This window comes from Toxorhynchites rutilus, chromosome 2 (genome assembly GCF_029784135.1).
Source record: "Toxorhynchites rutilus septentrionalis strain SRP chromosome 2, ASM2978413v1, whole genome shotgun sequence".
Taxonomy (NCBI): Eukaryota; Metazoa; Arthropoda; class Insecta; order Diptera; family Culicidae; genus Toxorhynchites; species Toxorhynchites rutilus.
The window spans coordinates 241005548-241029236 of NC_073745.1; the positions used below are offsets into that span (position 1 = coordinate 241005548).

General features: G+C 43.5%; 1 protein-coding gene across 2 annotated transcripts in view; it reads right to left on the reverse strand.

Annotated features, from left to right (window-relative positions):
* LOC129768510 (SEC14 domain and spectrin repeat-containing protein 1-B) overlaps nt 1-23689 on the reverse strand; it is a 141330-nt gene that overhangs the window by 15459 nt on the left and 102182 nt on the right. The gene's annotated exons all lie outside the window — the stretch shown is intronic.

A 23689-nucleotide genomic window follows, 5' to 3' on the forward strand; every position in this document is an offset into this window, starting at 1 on the left:
AATCCGTGGTGAACTAGCCCGACTATTCCGCGGATAATCGGGGTTCTGCTGCATAGAGGAAATATATTTGAACTGGAAAAAGTAATGTTCTTTTATAATTTTCACTTTCTGCGTGTTTATTCAACCCAACGCGAATTTTAATTGGTCTAACAACACGTAATACTATATGTAGAGCATATGAGAAAACACTTTCCCAATTTTTCTCGCCATAGGAACATTTCTAATTCCAAGTCATTTTTAACACAACTGCTACCATACAATTTTACACTTACACTTGTGCTTAATTTTTCACAATACACTATCGGTCATTGATATGCAATTTCACGAAGCAACCAATATTAAAGTTCCAAATTTAAATTTTATTTGCTAGAATTAACCGTATCACTTACATTACCTTCAATATAAAAATGGCCTCGACTTGCATAAATTTACAATGCCGATTTTCCCGGACACCTTGGTTTTGATGTCTCTGTTAGGAAACACTTTTCGGCAGGAAAAAAAATTCCCACTACTTCCATGTATTTACAATGCCGATTTCCGCCGGCTAGCATGGTTTTGATGTCTCTGTTAGTAAACCGCCGCATGTGTCGTCAATTTCGACCAATCAGAAGTGAGTATTTCCGGTAGGATAGTGGTTGTGAATTTTTAATTGTTCAATGATAGTTTCATGAAATATATTATTTTACTCTATGTAAAAAAAAATTAAGGAATGCCGAAATCCATTGACGCAAAAACTTCATCAATCCATTATGAAATGGCTGAGCAATAAGCGTTTGAAATTGGACATTTTTCACGATGTGCTCGTTTTTAGATTTTCAATTTGTACCCCAATATGTTCCAGAAAGACGTAATCCTACGTCAAAAACTGAAAACACCCTTAGAAGCACAATTTAGGAGACGAGATTTAAAGCAATTCGGGAATATTGCGACTAAATCAGCAGATTCAAACACATGAATACGATCGTTATGCAGATTAAATTTCTTTGTTACGAAATGAGTTCGACAGAAGTTTTGAAGATATTTCAAAAATAATATAATTCATAGCATAATTCATGTCATTTCCATTCAATCATAGAATCAACCTAGAAGAAATATCAATGAAATTAAAAAGCATTAATTGAAAATGAAATCTTCAATTTTTTAATAGCTATATATTTTTAAAATCAAGAGAAATGGAGCTCTTGATTTCAAAAGTATTTCAGTTCCTAAAATATATTTACTGTACTTCTTGGAATTTACTTTGAGAGGAAATGTGTTGTTGATAATTTTTTTCCGAGATACTTATACCCCAAAACAATATTTTCTACAATGAATACAAATGAATCAAAAGATCGCTCTCCTTGGACAGATTACTGTTTGCAAATAAATTTGAGCGTATTTGAACAAAAATATGAAAAATATGTTGAAAATATACAACCTAATGTTTCAAGCGCTTTATCAGATACAAAACAAATATTCAGAATACAATGTTTTGACGTAGGATTACGTCTTTCGGGAACATATTGGAGTACAAATTGAAAATCGAAAATCAAGCACATCGTGAAAATTGTCCAATTTCAAACGCTTATTGCTCAGTCATTTCATGATGGATTGATGAAATTTTTGCGTCAATCGATTTCGGCACTCCATAACAATTTTTTATAATAAGAAAAAATTATATATGTCATGAAAATAACTATCGAACAATTGAAAAATCTCAACCCCTATCCTAACGGAACTACCCACTTCTGATTGGTCGAAATTGACGACACATGCGGCGGTTCCCTAACAGAGACATCAAAACCAAGCTGCCCGGGGGAAATCGGCATTGTAAATACATGAAAGTAGGGAGGACTTCTGTTCCTACCGAAATGTATTCCCTATCAGAGACATTAAAACCGAGCTGCCAGGGGGAAATCGGCGTTGCAAATACATGAAAGTAGGGGGAAACGATTTGTTCCAATTTCCATAAGTAAAAAACCAAGGTGTATTCCCGCTCGAGAACGGGTCGTTAGGTTTAAGCTGTCTGTGTTGTTGTGTTCAACTTCACCCAAAGAAAGTTTATACGGCGAGAAAAATTGGAAAAGTGAAGAAATATTAGAAAAAGTGATTTCTCATATGCTCTACATATAGTATTAGGTGTTGTTAGTCCAATCAAAATTCGAATTGGGTTGAATAAACACTCAGAAAGTAAAAATTATAAAAGAAAATTACCTTTTCCATTTCAAATATGTTTTCTGTATATTAAACTAACATGTTTTTACTGATGAGAAAAATTGATAATTGTGTTCGGTATTGGTAATTATCTTATATTAATTTTTTCTTTATTTCGCCCATACACATACACAGGAGGCTCGTCTAGGGTCACAGAGGATGGTTTTCATCATATCTTGTTCCACTTCGACATATTTTATCTGATACGCACCATCCAACGACTGTTTACCATCCTTCTGTCATCATCACTCGATAAACACTGGTGGAGTGAACAAACAATACCCAACAACCAAATAAAACGGCCCTTTTCAGGAGGCCACTAAATCATCATCAAAGAGTTTAACGATGTAATTCTTCAAACATATCCAAAATCAACAAATAGCCTAACGGAATCCTACGTCAACTATGCGGTCGTGTTTCGGACACAACTTTTAGTGTCTTTTTATAATAAAATTGTTCGCTGTAAAAATGAACACATAAAAAACAAAAGACCCAATTGTTATTATAACTAACTAGTTTTTGAGAAGTCATCATTATTCTCTGTATCTAAAAAAAACGTTTTAAAATCATATACTTCTTATTAACGGTCACATAAAAATCAAATTGTATTGGTAGTCCGCCGTCTGCTTTTGGAATTAAATAAGTAAAAAAAACTTTTTAAGTTAAACGGTTTAATTGTGATTAAACATAATAATGATTAGAAATAATTAAGCAAGTAGCAGTTAGCAGTTATCACACCTCTTCTTCATTAGTCTAGGGCAGAGGTCCTCAAAGTGGTCGATATCGACCCCTTGGGGTCGATAACGATTTCCCGGGGGTCGACATGAACGAAAATTGATTTTGGGGGTCGACGAGGCCTAAAAATTGACCCCCTGTAATTAACACAAGTTCTTGTTTGAAACATTTATGATACAGTATAAGTTGTGTTACATGATCCAAACAGATTTCTAGTAGAAAGTATTATTGTTGTACTTTTTAAACACTCAACAAATTGATAAGCGCGTATAAGTTCGTGTAAGATGAAACATTTGGCAAGTGCATTTGACATTCGCGTTTTGGAATTTGTTGGGACTTGAATACACTCATTTACTAATTTAATTCAAGAGATTACATTAGTAGAAATAGAGAAAAAAAAGAAGGTGATTTTTTTAATTAAAATGTATTATTTACGTGTTATTTTTATATATTTTTTTCAAAAATTAATTGTCTACTCTAGTATTTGTGAATAATTTGTATCAACTTATTTACAATTGAATTAATATTTGTATAATTTTACATCTATCTATTTAGTTGAACTATGATGATTGTCTGTAATCTTCCAGACTTTGGCAAAGCATCCAGATATCCAGACCATCCTTTGTCTAGTCCGGACTTTCCGCACTTTGCCCAATTTTTTTCAGATTTAAAAAAATTGCAATTAAATTCGACTTTATTGAGTTCGTTCAGAAAGCTAGTTTGTGCTAGTTTTATTGAAACAGTTATTCAAAATGGCATCACTGGTTTTACCAAAAGAATTGGGAAGCAAGACTGAGCTGGCTTTCTCAAAGCACCGATTTCTACAAAGTATGTTGTAAATACATAAAGTGTCTTGGAGAATTGAAGGATTTCTTGAAGCATGCTGCGACTGAGAAGCACAAAATGAACTGCTGTGATCACGAATGTTCTCGGAGATGGTCAACACGAGGAGCCCATTAGTCATTTATGAAGCAATCTGTTCAGTTTGATTTTCGAAGAAATAGTCACTAGCCTCAAAATAGCCAAACACTGTTTGTCCAGAGGTCAAACAATTGACACTTTTTGACAGTTAAAGTTTGGTTTGAAATTTGTACAAATACTATTTTGTTACCCACTCTTCAATTATGAACAGTGACAAACAATGTCAAACATCGAACATGAAAAAATTGTATACCAAATTTATTTAATTGGATATAGAGCTTATGGGGCAAGGACCATGACTTCGCCAGGCAACTTTCTTGGCACTTTGCTTAAAAGAGATTGTCCATCGCTTTTAATTATGAAGTATATTTGCTATAGTTCTGCCTAATGCTCTTCGATACGAGTATTCTACGACGTTCATGGTATTGGATATTGTGTTCACGAATGAGTTCCTGCAAACGCTAAAACATCTGAATGAAGTTGCGTTTCACCAACAAAATAACGAGAGCTTAGAAAATGTGTAGGTTGGGTCAACGGCTCAACAATTCATTAAGAAGTACGTAAACGATGGAAAAATATCTGTTGATCGGCTCAACGAATTAAATGCTAATGTAATGCATCAACTTCAACTTCAACGACTCGGTTATGATAAATCAGACTATGCAGGACCCGTCCAATGTCATCAGAAGAAAACTTCAAACTACGCTGTTCTAAACCCTGGCTTAACCCTCCATAACGCCGTGGAAACTAGGCAAGTAAACGACTCAAACACAATATCTTTAGTCTAGCGAAAAAAAATATTGTTATATAGACTTACGAAGAAAAAATATAAAATTTGAATTTTTCATCAATTACATCATTTTTTATTGATGAAACTGCATGAACCTACACAGCAGATTCTAAATAGAACGCTCACAGTGAAAAACTTATCAACATGTTGCATGTTCAACGAAACTAAACAGAATTTTTCGCCGGCGCTCTGAAATCGTGTTTTTTTACATAAAAAAGACCCCAAATCCCAAATCAATATCGTACATTTTTAGCAGCCCTAAAAAATTGAATATTGCCAGAAAGAAGTCTTTGGTTGAGAAAAATATTGAAATAATATTCCAAGTGCGGCAAAGTTATTTTTTGGTGGTGGCAACATAGTTGTTACGACCTTATAACAGGCCAACCAACCGCAAAGTATTTAAATTAGTAAGAATTTTGTATGAATAAGACAAAAAACAATAAATATATATATTTTTTTAATTTGGCTGTAAGGGTCTGGAGCATTAATTAATTCTGGAAAAGGGGTCTATTGCCCAAAGTAGTTTGAGAAACCCTGGTCTAGGGGATTGATAAGACTAGAATAAAATCGTGGGACATATGATGAAGTCGCTAGTTGTGGATAATGGAAATCTAACGTGCCCCACGATTTAATTTTAGTTTTATCAATGCCCTAGACTAATGGAGGAGAGGTGTGATAACTGCTAACTGTTACTTGCTGAATTATTTTCTAGCTTTTAGTACATTATTATGTTTAATCACAATTAAACCGTTTACTTAAAAAGTTTTTTTTACTTATTTTATTTTCTAATTTTTAGTACATTATCTGTTTCATTAGAATATGTCTCTACAATAAAACCATTGTACTGTATTCTATCATTCAAAAAATTTCATTTGATACCGATATTGAGTAGATTGTAGAAAATACATAGTGTGTTCTCCTCATATCTCCTGTGTTCTACTCATATCTCAATCAACCTTTTTTTCTGATGATATGGAATCAGCTATTTTGTAGCGGCGGCCAAATTGAATTTTTCAAGATAAGCAGTTTTAAAATGACAGCAGAGATAAAGGTATTTTATAAATTCGGTCAGTTCCTATTGGTCGTATTTCTATAAATGTGGGACAACCCTACAGACATACGAACAGTTCAAGCTAAATAAAACCGTTTAATAAAGTAACTTGCTATTTTGTGATTGCGGCCATCTTGGATTTGGATTTTCCATGATCTATTGTGATCTACTATTCAAGCCCTTTCATTTGATACCCGTATATAATCGGGTTTTGAGAAAATATGCAGCCCGCCGTTTGATAGTGGCAGTCATCATAGATTTGCATTTTTCATAAATATCTGTTTTCTACTAGTCAAGCCCTTTCATTTGATACCCATATTAATGGGGTTTTGACATAATATGTAGTCCGCCATTTTATAGTGGCAGCCATCTTGGATTTGCATTTTTCATAAATAACCATGTTCTACTAGTCAAGCCCTTTCATTTGATACCCATAATAATAGCGTTTTGAGAAAACATGTAGTTCGCCATTTTGTAGTGGCAGCCATTTTGGATTTGCATTTTTCATGAATAACGGTGTTCTACTAGTCAAGCCCTTTCATTTGATACCCATATTAACGGGGTTTTGATATAATATGTAGTCCGCCATTTTGTAGTGGCAGCCATCTTGGATTTGCATTTTTCATAAATAACCGCATTCTACTAGTCAAGCCCTTTCATTTTATACCCATATTAATGAAGTTTTGAGAAAATATGTGATCCGCCATTTTGTAGCGGCTGCCATCTTGGATTTTCAAGATCATGAAATACGTAGTTTTATAATGACTACAGAGATAAAGGTGTGTTCCAAATTTCAGATCAATCGATCAACAGGAAGGGGGTCAAATTTCTATTAATGTGGGTCAGCGCAACAGACAAACATGTTACAAACATACAAACATGCAAACCTACAAACATACAAACATACAAACATACAAACATACAAATATACAAACATACAAACATACAAACATACAAACATACAAACATACAAACATACAAACATACAAACATACAAACATACAAACATACAAACATACAAACATACAAACATACAAACATACAAACATACAAACATACAAACATACAAACATACAAACATACAAACATACAAACATACAAACATACAACTGACGAAACGTAGTTCCGCATAGCGTTACACTCTCAATAACTCTCCCAAGATACACCTAGGTACGAGAAATACACAGATGAAAAATATTGGCACTGTACTCTTAAATTGCCTTCAGTTGACGTGACGAAATCGTGTTTATATCTCCAATGCTGTCAAAACGAGTCCCACGAAGCGGTAATTTGAGTTTCGGAAATAGAAAAAAAAATCTGCCCACGTCTCGTCGCCGGTAATTATGCATTGGATGAACGTGGATCAGAATCAGATCGTTCAAGCATGTCTTCAACCACTTGATTGTGTGGAAATTTCCGAAATTTCCGGGTTCTTTTGGCACTAGTCGTGCTACGACTTTTCTCTTACCCACAATATGACGAATGGTCTCGTGAGAAATATTTAATTCATAGGCTAGCTCTCTTAAACTTGGTGAAGACTAGCGGCGTGAGAAACTGAATTTGAAGTTATACCTGTCATAAATATCCTATCGTAATACCTACGTATATCTTAAGTCTGATTTACACGTTTGCCAGTAGCAGGACGCCAGTGAGCCAGTATACTTGAACGATACGCCAGGGCTAGAATTCCAATTGAGTGGTGCTGCGCGTTTATACACATTGTAACCTTCGGTAACACACTACCTTTGCAGCTCCGCCACAAACCAATTCAACCATATCTTTACTGTTGCAATTTACTGTTGCAATTCATCTGTCATTTGACATATGATTTGCATACGGGGAGAAGCGGTCGTTAAACAGGAAACAAGTTGTGTGAACTTTATAGGTATGTTTCCAGAAGTTGGTTATTAGATGATTGGCAATTGTTTGTTCGGTCCCACGACATGTTATTTGTTCTCGTTTTAAACGGTAAAAATAAATAAATTAAAAAGAAACCGGTCAGTATGGTAAAATCTGGTTAAAACAATAATCTTACCTTAACATACAGTTACAATAATAGATATAACAATAAAACAAAGGAACAGCGGACATCCGTATAAAATAAACACGTTAAAAAATTGATTAAATATTGATTAAAAACTAGTTCACAGGTCAAAAAATAAAATGGTAACTTCACATGTACTAATGATACCTGTTGGTCAGGTCCGACCAACGGGCCTTTATGTGTTGGCTCATTCCTCTCGCCCGGGAACGTTTTACAAGGTCACACAGAAGGAGGCCCTGACGAGGGACAATCAACTAGGTTATTGGCCAACAAAGACACCTTCAGTATTTCAAACTGAATTGGCAGATCTACCCGCGCCGAGCACGAAGACGACCCACAAAACTGCAAGTACAGTGTTGTCATCCATAAAACCTTTTTCACATACACCCACAAACAAAAAACTATCTAAATAAATAACGATTCTAACTACATTCTATTTTATACACTACCACGGCAAACAGTCCTTAATTAGTCTTTTTCGCTTTGTATCATCCGTCATTCGGGTTCGAAAGGAACCACAAAGCCTCGCTCGGAGACAGTTATCAGAACAACTAGCCTAGAAGCCTTTGAGCCTAAGTTAGTGGGACTCGAGTTGGTAAGAACCGTGGGCGGTGCACGACTTGTAGACTCGTGTTTTCTCACTGCGTGTTCCAGCTTACTGACTGTTCTGTCGGTCCCAATAAGGTTTGAAATGAAACACTGCTCGACCTAAAGAGTCTTTTCCCGGTAACATTTGGGGGAAACAATATTTTCAGCTACAGGACAGCTTGAGATTTTTCACACGCGTTGATGAGCATTATGCGTGCCGAAAAACTACTTGCACTAGTCACGCAAGTATAGTATAATTATTCGTGTGTTACTGGTACCAAAAAATAGAACCGAGTGTTAACATGGTTCTAGTTACTATTTTGAATGTGAATCAGGCATTATAAATGCAAGAATGTGTTTTCTAAGGACTTTCTTTTCGCCTTTTCTCAAAAATGACTTTTTTCAAAAATTCATAACTTTTGAACTACTGGACCTATTAAGATGATCAATATAAGCAATATAAAGCCGATTACTTAGTCTATATTGGAAAAATATTGCACTTGCCAAAAATTTGGATTTTGTTTTCGTAATTATTGATTGTATTTGTTGTGTTCATGACTTTGGGCTAGAGGGTGTTATAGGGTGTTATACAGCCGTGGAGTTGCCGGCCTAGAATAGCACTCCGGGTCTTGGTCCCTGTCCCTGTCGTATGAGGCGACTAATCGGGTGACAACGCGAGTAAGGGCGCGGTAAAGCCTATTGGAGATTGCACGGGGGAAATACCGTGTACAGGAGCCACGAAAGGAGTGCCAAGCACATCAGGATTGACGCCAGTAAGATCCTGATTACGACATACTGGCTACGACATAGAAAACGGACACGATACGGAAACGATTTCAACACGACGCTAAAGGCTGACAGTCATGCTATCCTGTTCCCTGAGTAAGGAAGGGTGACACCTTCCTGAAACGGCGTGTAGGCTAATAGTGCGATTGCCCCCGTCCCGGTAATAACTTGGCAAGTCTTCGGGTACGTTCAATGCTCGTCTAGGCTCAGGCACTAGGTACTAGGCGTCAGATGTCACATTCCTGACTTGCGCTGATCTGGCTCTGAACACGGTCCCTATGAAGGACCGTGTCAACCCCTGCATGGCCTCACTGCTTGCATAGACAACCATGGGATCACTGATAGCGACTATGTACAACGAGCGGAGATAGCGGCCCGAAGTTGGGACCCAACAGACATGAATATCATCGAACAATTCAACAGACGAAACGACGGTAATGAAGACACACCAACGGGAGAGGCGAGCGTGTTCGCAAGGAGCGGTAAGCTCCAGAGATCACCAATTCGCAACCAGACAACCATAGCGAATCCTATAGGACACCAACAGCATCCACAACAAGGAGAGACTAGCCTGATACAAGTGCATAAAGCCAACACCACCACTTCTTTAGAAGGGCTGCAGGTCGGGAGGTCAAGCTTGATGGAGGTCAAGAAAAAAGTGAACGAGCTCTACGAGTTCATTAAGGACAAAAACAATGTCCATACTAAGATCAAACATTTAGTCACAAGCATCAAATCCGCCGTTACGGCTGCTGACCGCGAACAGAAGGAGATGATCACGCGAGCAGAGGTTGTTGAAAAAGCACTCGCTGAAGCAAGGGAGAAGATGTCCGTCGAGATACAGGAGACGCCTAAGACGCCACGAAACCCACGATCGGACAAAAGGAAGAGGGATACCCCAGGGGATGAAGAAGACCTGAAGAAGGTTAAAAATGACAACCTGGAAAACAAAAAGGAAGGTGAAGGCAGTGGATGGCGAACTGTCGAAAAACAGACGGAGAAACGGAAGAAGAAAGAAGAAAAGAAGAAAGGTGTGCAGGAGACAAAAAAAACCAGGCCCAGACGCGAGCGAAGTAAGGGAGATGCTCTGATCGTCGAGGTGAAGGAAGGAGTGACTTACGCATCACTCCTGCGGAAAGTGAGAGACGATCCGGAGTTGAAAGAACTGGGAGAGAATGTGGTGAAAACCAGGCGCACCCAGAAAGGAGAGATGCTCTTCGAGCTCAAGAGGGATCCGGCGGTCAAAAGTTCAGCCTTCAAGGAACTGGTTGCGAAGTCGCTCGGTGAGGAGGCGAAGGTGAGGGCTCTATCCCAGGAATCAGTGGTCGAATGCAGAAATCTCGACGAAATCACGACAGACGAGGAGTTAAGGCGCGAGTTAATAGAACAGTGTAAGCTGGACAATACACCAATGACGATCCGTATGAGGAAGGCGTATGGTGGCACGCAGACGGCGTCGATACGGCTCTCAACAGTCGCAGCCAATAAGATGGTAGAAACGACCAAAATAAAAGTTGGCTGGTCGGTTTGCTCGCTAAAGATGGTGCCCCGGGTGGCCAAGCGGATGGAGAGATGCTTCCAGTGCATGGGCTTTGGACATCAGGCAAGAAGCTGCACAGGCCCCGACAGGTCTGAACTGTGCAGGAGATGCGGTGAGAAAGGGCATGTTGCGAGAGACTGCACGAAGCAACCGAAATGCTTGCTCTGCAAACCAGAGAACGGCAGCGACCATGCGACAGGAAGCTTCAAGTGTCCCTCGTATAAGAAGGCGTTAGCAGAATCGCAGTAACGGAGATAATTCAGATCAATCTGAACCATTGCAACACAGCTCAGCAACTGTTGTGGCAGTCGACAACAGAGACAAAATGCGACGTTGCAATCATAGCGGAGCCGTATCGAGTACCCCGTGATAATGGCAGCTGGGCGACGGATAGCTTAGGGATTGCTGCAATACAGGTGATGGGCAGATATCCTATCCAGGAAGTGGTTGGAGGTTCACACGAAGGTTTCGTAATCGCCAAAATTAATGGAATCTTCATGTGTAGTTGCTACGCACCCCCGAGATGGACAACTGAGAAATTCCACCAGATGCTAGACGCAATGACCGAGGAACTAATCGGTAGAACACCGATCGTCATTGGAGGCGACTTCAACGCGTGGGCGGTGGAGTGGGGAAGTAGATGCACCAACATCAGAGGGTACAGTCTACTGGAAGCTCTAGCAAAGCTGGAAGTAACGTTACTAAACGAAGGTACCACTAGCACTTTCCGGAAAGATGGGCGCGAATCCATCATCGACGTTACTTTTTGCAGTCCGTCGCTGTTGGCGAGTACGGAGTGGAAAGTGTGCGAGTCGTATACGCACAGTGATCACCAGGCGATCCGGTACAGAATCGGTCAACGGAACCACGTGCTAGTTCGGAGGACAACAAGCGGTGAGCGGAAGTGGAAGACGAATGCTTTCGACAATGACCTTTTCGTCGAAGCACTTCGTCTAGCTGGCGGAGCTTCAGATTGGAACGCAGAAAAGTTGACAGATCTACTGGTGAGAGCATGCGACACTACCATGCCGAGGAAAGTTGTACCAAAAAATGGAAGACGCCCAGCTTACTGGTGGAACGACTCTCTTCGCAACCTTCGCGCTAGCTGTCTTCAAGCCAGAAGACGCGTTCAGAGAGCACGAAATAGCGCTGATAGAGAGGAACGAAATACGGTGTACCGAGCAGCTAGAGCCGCCTTGAAACGGGGAATTACACTGAGCAAAGAGAACTGTTTCAAGGAGCTGTGCCGAGATGCAGATGCCAACCCATGGGGCAACGCGTATCGAGTCGTGATGGCGAAGATCAGAGGACCTGTGACGCCCGTCGAATCGTGTCCCGAGAAGCTGAAGGTCATTGTGGAGGGTTTATTTCCGATGCATGATCCTACGATATGGCCACCGACACCGTACGCCGAAATAGCTACCGAACGTTCTCAAGTTTCCAGTGAAGAACTGGTAGCAGTGGCGAAGAGACTGCAGGTAAACAAGGCGCCCGGCCCCGACGGAATCCCCAACGCGGCCTTGAAAACGGCGATTCAGGCGTTCCCGGACATTTTCAGGATAGTGCTACAGAAATGCTTGGATGATGGTCACTTTCCTAAGAAATGGAAGATCCAAAAGTTAGTGTTGCTGCCAAAACCAGGAAAGCCCCCGGGGGTACCAACATCCTATAGGCCTATATGCCTGCTGGATACTCTTGGGAAACTCTTGGAAAGGATTATCCTCAACAGACTGACGAAATGTACGGAGAGTGACCATGGTCTGTCAAAGATGCAGTTTGGATTCCGGAAAGGTAGGTCCACCGTTGATGCTATCCGGACAGTGGTTGAAAAGGCAGAGAAGGCGTCACAGCAAAAGCGGAGGGGCGACCGACATTGTGCTATAGTAACGATCGACGTGAGGAATGCTTTCAACAGCGCTAGCTGGGAAGCCATTGCCGAGTCCCTACACCGTATGAAGGTTCCTGGGTACCTGTGCAGAATTCTAGGAAGCTACTTCCAGAACCGCGTCCTAGTCTACGAGACGAGCACGGGGCAGACAACGTTGAATATAACGGCCGGAGTACCACAAGGCTCTATCCTGGGCCCAACGCTCTGGAACGTAATGTATAACGGAGTACTGAATCTGAAGCTTCCCAAAGGCGTGGAGATCGTGGGCTTCGCGGATGATATCGCTCTCACAGTGGCAGGCGAGACACTCGAAGAGGTGAAGATGCTTGCAATCGAGTCCATCGTCTCAGTAGAGAACTGGATGCAAGCAGCGAAACTGCAGATTGCTCATAATAAAACGGAAGTATTGTTGGTGAGTAACTGCAAAGCCGTGCAGCGAGCGGAAATCACAGTCGGGGAACACGTGATAACTTCTAAGCGTAGGTTGAAATACTTGGGAGTTATGATCGACGACCGGCTGAATTTCAACAACCACGTCGACTACGTCTGCGAGAAAGCAGAGAAGTCCATTAGCGCGATAGCGAGAATAATGCCGAATAACGCAGGACCTTGCAGTAGCAAAAGGCGTCTCCTGGCTGCTGTATCCTCGTCCATACTGCGGTACGGAGCACCAGCCTGGTCGGCGGCTCTCGAAACCCACCGGAATCGTAGAAAACTGGACCGTACGTTTCGGCTCATGGCGATGAGAGTTGCGAGCGCGTATAGGACGATCTCGTTGGAGGCAGTCTGCGTTATCGCCGGCATGATCCCTATTGGCATCACTCTGGCGGAAGACAGAGAGTGCTACAGACGAAAGGAAATCAGGGGTATCCGGAAAACAGCGAGAGTAGAATCACTCTTGAAGTGGCAGCAGGAATGGGACACGGCGGAGAAAGGCAGGTGGACGTATGGGCTCATACCGGTACTATCGACCTGGCTGAACAGGAAGCACGGGGAGGTGAATTTTCATCTGACACAGTTCCTGTCTGGACATGGCTGCTTCAGGCAATATTTGCACCGGTTCGGGCACGCAACGTCGCCACTCTGTCCGGAGTGTGAAGATGTGGAGGAAACACCAGAACACGTGGTATTTGTGTGTCCCAGGTTCACCGCAAGACGCGAGGGGCTGCCTGCCCTTCATGCCGGGAACATAGTAGAGAAAATGTGTCGCGACGAGGGCACCTGGAACGCTGTGAACAGTGTAATCATACACATCATGTCCGAGCTACAGCGGAAGTGGAGGGCCGACCAGCGTAGTAATAACCCCTGACCATAGAAGAGGAACAAATGCGAGGGCTGTTGCAAAGTGTAGTACCCCACGAGAATCGTTGTGACGGAGTGCGCGTTATGTTGGAGGGCACTGCCTAATCGGCGCTCCGTTGGGAAGAGAAATCCTGCGAGGGTGGCTGTGACGGGGCGCGCGTCAAGTTGGAGGGCGCTTCCTAATCGGTTCACGTCTCGACAGGTGAGAAACCCCGCGAGGGTGACTGTGACGGGTTGCGCGTCAAGTTGGAGGGCAATTCCTAATCGGTACACGTCTCGACGGGTAAAAGGAAGCCTGTGCTGCGGATGTGCGTGGCGGAGTACAACGGAAACGTAAATGAGATGTATAGAGAAAAAGGGAAGGATCAACGCTAGTTAGCGTTGAAAACTCGTGAAGTGCATGAGCACAGCCGCCCCCTGAAGTAGTCGCCTAGATGTGGTCCCGGGGGGAATGAGGCTACGAGTAGAGGGCTTGGTTTTTGTGGGTGCGATCCCCACTCGACGTCTGGGTTATCCCTTCCCAGATAAGGCTGGAAGAGCGTTCCTCACCTCTATAAAAAAAAAAAAAAAAAAAAAAAAAAAAAAAACAAACATACAAACATACAAACATACAAACATTCAAACATCATACCGGTACTATCGACCTGGCTGAACAGGAAGCACGGGGAGGTGAATTTTCATCTGACACAGTTCCTGTCTGGACATGGCTGCTTCAGGCAATATTTGCACCGGTTCGGGCACGCAACGTCGCCACTCTGTCCGGAGTGTGACGATGTGGAGGAAACACCAGAACACGTGGTATTCGAGTGTCCCAGGTTCACCGCAAGACGCGAGGGGCTGCCTGCCCTTCATGCCGGGAACATAGTAGAGAAAATGTGTCGCGATGAGGGCACCTGGAACGCTGTGAACAGTGTGATCATACACATCATGTCCGAGCTACAGCGGAAGTGGAGGGCCGACCAGCGTAGTAATAACCCCTGACCATAGAAGAGGAACAAATGCGAGGGCTGTTGCAAAGTGTAGTACCCCACGAGAGTCGTTGTGACGGAGTGCGCGTTATGTTGGAGGGCACTGCCTAATCGGCGCTCCGTTGGGAAGAGAAATCCTGCGAGGGTGGCTGTGACGGGGCGCGCGTCAAGTTGGAGGGCGCTTCCTAATCGGTTCACGTCTCGACAGGTGAGAAACCCCGCGAGGGTGACTGTGACGGATTGCGCGTCAAGCTGGAGGGCAATTCCTAATCGGTACACGTCTCGACGGGTAAGCGGAATCTGGAGAGCAGGGCCAAGAAAATGCTGGCAATGCCTGTTGGTGGATGGAGAGAGGAACATTGCGAGGATCGTTTCGGCGGAGCGAGAGCCTAGGAGAGCATCATCAAATCGGCGGGTACCCCACGAGAGTTGCTGTGACGGAGTGCGCGTTATGTTGGAGGGCACTGCCTAATCGGCGCTCCGTTGGGAAGAGAAATCCTGCGAGGGTGGCTGTGACGGGGCGCGCGTCAAGATGGAGGGCGCTTCCTAATCGGTTCACGTCTCGACAGGTGAGAAACACCGCGAGGGTGACTGTGACGGGTTGCGCGTCAAGTTGGAGGGCAATTCCTAATCGGTACACGTCTCGACGGGTAAAAGGAAGCCTGTGCAGCAGATGTGCGTGGCGGAGTACAACGGAAACGTAAATGAGATGTATAGAGAAAAAGGGAAGGATCAACGCTAGTTAGCGTTGAAAACTCGTGAAGTGCATGAGCACAGCCGCCCCCTGAAGTAGTCGCCTAGATGTGGTCCCGGGGGGAATGAGGCTACGAGTAGAGGGCTTGGTTTTTGTGGGTGCGATCCCCACTCGACGTCTGGGTTATCCCTTCCCAGATAAGGCTGGAAGAGCGTTCCTCACCTCTATAAAAAAAAACATACAAACATACAAACATACAAACATACAAACATACAAACATACAAACATACAAACATACAAACATACAAACATACAAACATACAAACATACAAACATACAAACATACAAACATACAAACATACAAACATACAAACATACAAACATACAAACATACAAACATACAAACATACAAACATACAAACATACAAACATACAAACATACAAACATACAAACATACAAACATACAAACATACAAACATACAAACATACAAACATACAAACATACAAACATACAAACATACAAACATACAAACATACAAACATACAAACATACAAACATACAAACATACAAACATACAAACATACAAACATACAAACATACAAACATACAAACATACAAACATACAAACATACAAACATACAAACATACAAACATACAAACATACAAACATACAAACATACAAACATACAAACATACAAACATACAAACATACAAACATACAAACATACAAACATACAAACATACAAACATACAAACATACAAACATACAAACATACAAACATACAAACATACAAACATACAAACATACAAACATACAAACATACAAACATACAAACATACAAACATACAAACATACAAACATACAAACATACAAACATACAAACATACAAACATACAAACATACAAACATACAAACACAAAAAGACAGGTCACGTTGCTAGAGACTGCACCAAGCAACCGAGGTGCATGTTGTGCAAGGAGGAGGACGGAAACGACCACGTCACAGGTAGCTTCAAATGTCCGGCGTACAAAAAGGCGATTGCGGGTTCGCAGTAATGGAGGTTACCCAGCTCAACCTCAATCATTGCGACATAGCACAGCAATTGTTGTGGCAGTCAACAACTGAAACTAAATGCGACGTTGCAATGATCGCAGAACCGTACCGAGTTCCTCGCGATAACGGAAAATGGGTGGTGGATAAAGCAGGGATGGCTGCAATACTAGTGATGGGAAGGTACCCCATCCAAGAAGTGGTGGAAAGCTCACAGGAAGGTTTCGTGATCGTCAAAATCAACGGAATCTTCATGTGTAGTTGCTATGCACCCCCAAGATGGTCAGCGGAGCAGTTTCACGAGATGTTGGACGTACTCACGGATAAGGTCAGCGGCCGCAAACCAGTCATCATCGGAGGAGACTTCAACGCCTGGGCTGAGGAGTGGGGAAGCAGATGCACCAACGCCAGGGGGTACAGCCTACTAGAAGCCTTCGCAAAACTAGACGTCACACTTCTGAACGAAGGCACTAGCAGCACCTTTCGAAGGGACGGCCGCGAATCCATCATCGATGTAACTTTCTGCAGTCCATCACTGGCGGCTAATACGAAGTGGAGAGTGTCGGAGGGATACACACACAGCGACCACCAGGCAATCCTGTATAGTGTCGGCCAACGGAATCCCGCAGCGGTACGGAATACAAAAACCTTTGAGCGGAAGTGGAGGACAAAGGTTTTTGACAAGGAGCTTTTCGTCGAAGCACTACGCATAGACAGCAGAACTCTTAATCTGAGCGCCGACGGGCTGACAGGAACATTGGTGAGGGCATGCGATACAGCGATGCCGAGAAGACTGAACCCGACGAATGAACGACGTCCAGCCTACTGGTGGAACGAGACACTCAGCATCCTCCGCGCTAACTGTCTACGAGCCAGAAGAAGAGTCCAGAGGGCACGAACCGATGTAGAGAGAGAGGAGCACCGCGCGTCTTTCCGAGCGACCAGAGCCGCCTTGAAACGAGAGATACGTAGGAGCAAATCGAACTGCTATAGGGAGATGTGTCGAGACGTCGACGCAAATCCTTGGGGTGAAGCTTATCGAATCGTGATGGCGAAATTCCGTAGTTCAACGACTCCCATGGAATTATGTCCGGAAAAACTCGAGGTCATTGTGAATGGACTCTTTCCGCAGCACGACCCACCGACGTGGCCACCCACACTGTACGGTGAGGGCGAAGCAGAGAACGCACAAGTCACCAACGAAGAACTCATCGCGGTGGCAAAAGGTCTAAAGTTGAAAAAAGCACCCGGCCCCGACGGAATCCCCAATGTGGCCCTGAAATCGGCGATCCTTGCTTTCCCCGACATGTTCAGGGTGGTGCTGCAGAAATGCCTGGATGACGGTCTCTTCCCTGCGGAATGGAAGATACAAAAGTTGGTGCTGCTCCCGAAACCAGGAAAGCCACCTGGAGATCCAGCGTCGTATAGGCCTATTTGTTTGTTGGATACTTTGGGAAAGCTCTTGGAAAGGGTTATTCTCAACAGACTGGTGAAATGCACGGAGGATGACCACGGATTGTCGAAAATGCAGTTCGGGTTCCGGAAAGGAAAGTCGACAGTGGACGCTATTCGGACAGTTATCGAGAAAGCTCAGGTCTCGCTTAAACAAAAACGAAGAGGCGACCGTTACTGCGCGGTGATTTTGATTGACGTGAAGAACGCCTTCAATAGTGCCAGCTGGGAGGCCATCGCCGAGGCGCTACACAGATTGAAGGTCCCTAGCTACCTGTACAGGATACTGAGGAGTTATTTCCAGAATCGGATCCTGGTATACAACACAGACAGGGGACAGATAGTGAAGAATATCTCGGCGGGAGTTCCACAAGGCTCCATCCTAGGTCCTACGCTTTGGAACACGATGTACGACGGTGTTCTAAGGCTGAAGCTACCCAGAGGTGTGGAGATCGTGGGCTTCGCGGACGACATCGTAACAACGGTAATCGGCGAGACGCTTCAGGAGGTGGAAATGTTGGCGACTGAGGCTGTAGACATGATCGGTAGTTGGATGGACAGCGTAAAGCTCCAGATGGCACATCACAAAACCGAGGTGCTGTTAGTGAGCAATTGTAAGGCAGTGCTGCGGGCAGAGGTATCGGTCGGAGGACATACCATCGTTTCGAAGCGGGCGGTGAAGTACCTCGGAGTCATGATCGACGACCGGCTGAACTTCAACCAGCACGTCGACTATGCATGTGGGAAGGCGTCAAAGGCCATCAACGTGGTGGCGAGGATCATGCCAAATAGCTTTGGCCCAAGCAGCAGCAAGAGGCGTCTCTTGGCAAGTGTATCTTCGTCGATACTGAGGTATGGTGGCCCTGCCTGGTTGGCGGCTCTGGAAACCCACCGAAATCGGAGGAAGCTGAACAGCACATTCCGACTCATGGCCATGCGAGTCGTAAGTGCTTATAGGACCATTTCGACAGAAGCTGTGTGTGTAATCGCCGGAATGATTCCCATCTGCATCACTCTGGCGGAAGATAGCGAGTGCTACAAGCGACGGGAAAGCAGAGGTATCCGGAAATTGATGAGAGCGGAGTCGTTGGACAAATGGCAGTATGAATGGGATACGGCAGAAAATGGTAGATGGACGTACAGGCTGATACCGGTACTTTCGACCTGGTTGAACAGGAAACACGGTGAAGTTAACTTTTACTTGACGCAGTTTCTGTCTGGGCATGGCTGTTTCAGGCAATATCTACACCGGTTCGGGCACGCAGTTTCACCCCTCTGTCCGGAGTGTGGAGATATGGAGGAAACACCGGAGCACGTCGTTTTTGTCTGTCCCAGGTTCACCGAAAGGCGCGAGGGGCTGCCTGCACTTCATGTCGAGAATATTGTGGAGGAGATGTGTCGCGACGAGATGATCTGGAATGCCGTGAGCAGTGCAATCACACAAATCATGTCGGAGCTGCAGCGAAGGTGGAGGGCTGACCAAAGTGCTGACAACGTCCGACGGTGAAAGGTGAACAACGGCGACGGCTGTTGCAAGAGATGGTACCTCACGAGAGTAGCTGTGACGGGGTGCGCGTTGTGTTGGAGGGCACCACCTAATCGGCTCTCCGCTGGGAAGAGAAATCCTGCGAGGGTGACTGTGACGGGGCGCGCGTCAAGTTGGAGGGCGCTTCCTAATCGTTGCACGTCTCGACAGGTAAACGGATACTGCCGCGGAGAACAGCAAAAGGCCTACCTGACAACGCCTGATCGTGGCCTGGATGGAGGAACACCGCGAACATTTCGAAGGAACGAGCATCAAGGATGAAGCCACGATCAAAATGGTGAATACCCCACGAGAGTAGCTGTGACGGAGTGCGCGTCAGGTTGGAGGGCACTGCCTAATCGGCGCTCCGTTGGGAAGAGAAATCCTGCGAGGGTGACTGTGACGGGGCGCGCGTCAAGTTGGAGGGCGCTTCCTAATCGGTTCACGTCTCGACAGGTGAGAAACCCCGCGAGGGTGGCTGTGACGGGTTGCGCGTCAAGTAGGAGGGCAATTCCTAATCGGTTCACGTCTCGACGGGTAAATTCAAAATGCCTGCGAAGAGGACATCAGCGCAGTGGAATTAATAACGAATGGAAAGAAAAAAATATTGAGAAAAAGGGAAGGACAACGCTAGTTAGCGTTGAAAACTCGAGAAGTGCATGAGCACAGCCGCCCCCTGAAGTAGTCGCCTAGATGTGGTCCCAGGGGGAATAAGGCAACGAGTAGAGGGCTTGGTTTTTGTGGGTGCGATCCCCACTCGACGTCTGGGTTAACCCTTCCCAGGTAAGGCTGGTAGAGCGTTCCTCACCTCTTAAAAAAAAAAAAAAAAAAAAAAAAAAAAAAAAAAACAAACATACAAACATACAAACATACAAACATACAAACATACAAACATACAAACATACAAACATACAAACATACAAACATACAAACATACAAAGATAGAAGATAGATGTTTCATTTATAACGAGAGACTAACATCTATGAGCATGGATCAATTGAAGCAGGTTGCGTAAAATTTCGGGCGTAAGTATTCTTCAGATGTTGAAACAGAGGAACTTGTACCAGAGGTGAAAGTATTCAAGACGCAGATGAAGGACCTATTCCCTGACCTGAACTCTTCGACACCTTTAGGCATCTTGAACTTTTTTTTCAGATATTCTTTCGAAGTAGTTTATCCTAACATCGAGACGGCGTTACGAGTTTTGCTGACGCTTCCAGTTACAGTGGTATCGTGCGAACGCAGTTTCAGCAAGCTTAAATTGATTAAAAATTATTTGCGTTCTGAAATAAGCCAAGGCCGATTCAATTTAGACGATCGAAAAAGAATCGCTACGACCTTGATTTTGCTTCAACTAAAGCACGCAAGGCAAAGTATTGACTAGAGAATATGCGAAGTAAAGGGTGTGTCACATCAAATTGCATCACGGAAAAACCGGTGTAGAAATTTAATTTTTAGGAATTATATCTTCAGCTTTCGCTTATAATCAGATAAGATCTATACACATCACGTTGGCCATGCTTCACTGTCAATTTTTCGTAAATTTGGAAAAATGTCGTCGAACGAAAAAGAACGTCGTGAATTAATCCTGCGCACTCATTTCGAGAATCCGGAGTTGTCACATCGGGACATCGGTAAGATGCTGGGAATCGTCCAATCCACGGTCAGCAGAGTACTAAAACGATACTTCGAGAACCTAACCATCGACCGGAAGGTGAAGAACGGCAAAAATGGATGCTCCGTCAGTGAAAAAGATCACAAGCGCGTAGTTAAGCAGTTTAGACATGATCCGAGAAGTTCCGTCCGGGATGTCGCCAATAAGCTGAATTTGTCAAGTTCATTCGTCCAGCGGACCAAGCAGCGGGAGGGCCTGCGTACATACAAGGTTCAGAAGGCTCCTAACCGCGACGAAAGGCAAAACATGGTGGGGAAGACGCGAGCCCGGAAGCTGTACACCGAAATGCTGACGAAGCCGCATTGCCTGGTAATGGACGACGAAACTTACGTCAAAGCGGACTTTCGTCAGCTGCCGGGCCTGTTGTTCTTCTCCGCAGAGGACAAATTCAGCGTTCCGGAGGAGATTCGCAAGCAGAAACTATCCAAGTTTGCCAAAAAGTACATGGTGTGGCAAGCGATCTGCTCTTGCGGAAAGCGGAGCGCCACCTTCGTGATGACCGGCACGGTGAACGGGCAGGTTTACCTTAAGGAGTGCCTACAGAAGCGCTTACTACCACTATTGAAGCAGCACGAGAGCCCGACCATCTTCTGGCCGGATCTCGCTTCGTGCCACTATTCAAAGGACGTGTTGGAGTGGTACGAAGCCAACGGGGTCACCTTCGTGCCAAAGGAAATGAACCCGCCCAACGCGCCGGAGCTTCGCCCAATAGAGAAATATTGGGCGATTATGAAGCAGGCCCTCCGGAAGAACCCAAAAGTTGTCAAATCGGAGGCGGACTTCAAGAGAAAATGGATTTCTGTTAAAAAAAAAACTACAACCTGACGTTGTACAGAACCTTATGGACGGGGTAAAGAGGAAGGTGCGAGCATACGGGCTTGGGCTCGAAGTATGAATAAAAAGAAAATGCCAAAAGTTGTTTAATAGTTTTTATTTTACTGTCTAAAATTTTCAAAAGGATCGGTCTACTGGGCGAATTTTTACAGCGTTTTTTCCGTGATGCAATTTGATGTGACACACCCTTTAGGTAATGATAATTTCAGTACTTCTACCAAAACTGGACATTATGATATCAGATTATTTTCGGACACAATTCTCGTGCAAAATTTTTCATCCACTTGCAAATAACATATTTCTCCGTTACATGGAATAAACGTTTGATACAGAAAGTTTGATAGAATGAAGGCAGCCCTGAATCAGACAATTCCTTTCTAATCCTAATTCTAATCAAAATCCATTTCCACTTTCGAACGAAGATCAATTTCGTTACCGCAAACATGCTAAGTTTGATTCCATTTGCTTAATTAGTTCTCGAGCTGTCTTTCTTCCAGAGCTTCTTCCACCATCCTTTCATCATTTCCACTACAAAATAAAAGCATAAAAACGAATAAAATAAGATGTACAATTGTTTAAAAAATGTTAAACTGCAACTTGCCTTCTTGTTCCAGTGCATTGTCTATATCAAACCAAATTTCCTCTTTTACGTGGCTGGTTTTATACCGACGATGTTCCTTCGACCTGCACTCGTTTGCTTTCTCCTCCGGAACTTGTTTGCTTTCTCCAGTTCGATTAGATTTTCAAACTTTCGAACTTCATTTTCAACGAATTCAGTTCGCATGAAAATTTTGTTCAGTTGAATGTTTTTAAAAACAACACATTGACATATTCAGCACAAACAGTTTAGAACAAATGTTAACGTTTAGTACAACGATGCTAATGACGCAACGTACTATTGTGGACGGCTCAATGGAAACACACATGTTTCAAATGAAGTGTCAAAGCACAATTGTCGCGATGCAACGCATAGCGCGGCATTCTGGTCCCACCTTTAAGCGTTGAGCGTTGAGCATTAGGCGTTGGGCACTGAACATTGAGGGTTTGACGTTGAGCGTTGAGCTTTAAGCGTTGAGCATTGAGCGTTAAACGTTGCGTTGGCGTTACATTTATTTCTGTTCCCTTTTTCGTTTCCGTTCTAGTTTCCACTTTACATGGGAATCAATTAATTCAAGTGTCGTGATTTTCCTTTTTATTACGACTAATACAATTAAATTAATTTCATTTATTATGTTATGTTTTTTATGTTTATTAAGTTACATTCTCCAAATTGAAATAGGCTCTGCAGACGAGAAAAAAAGACTCGACATAAAACAGCATGAAAAAAGGGAATGAAAACATCCACCTGGGCATTCAAGTAGACCCCTTTATTTGACAATGGTGTCAAAAAACTATTGAGACAAAATCACGCTCAACAATTTAAACTTTGGCTGTCCATTCAAAATGGGTGGCATTTCATTGAGAGAACAACAATCCCCCAAATTAATTACAGTGTTAATTCTAAAGAACATTCCACTTTAGAGATATTCGAGCAATCACCTTGGCCTGATGCGAAATTATTTATCGCTCTCCAAGTATGTTTATTTCACCTCTCATCAGGGCTTGACCTAAATGCTACGCCTGAGCCATAAAAATAGTCAGCATTATTC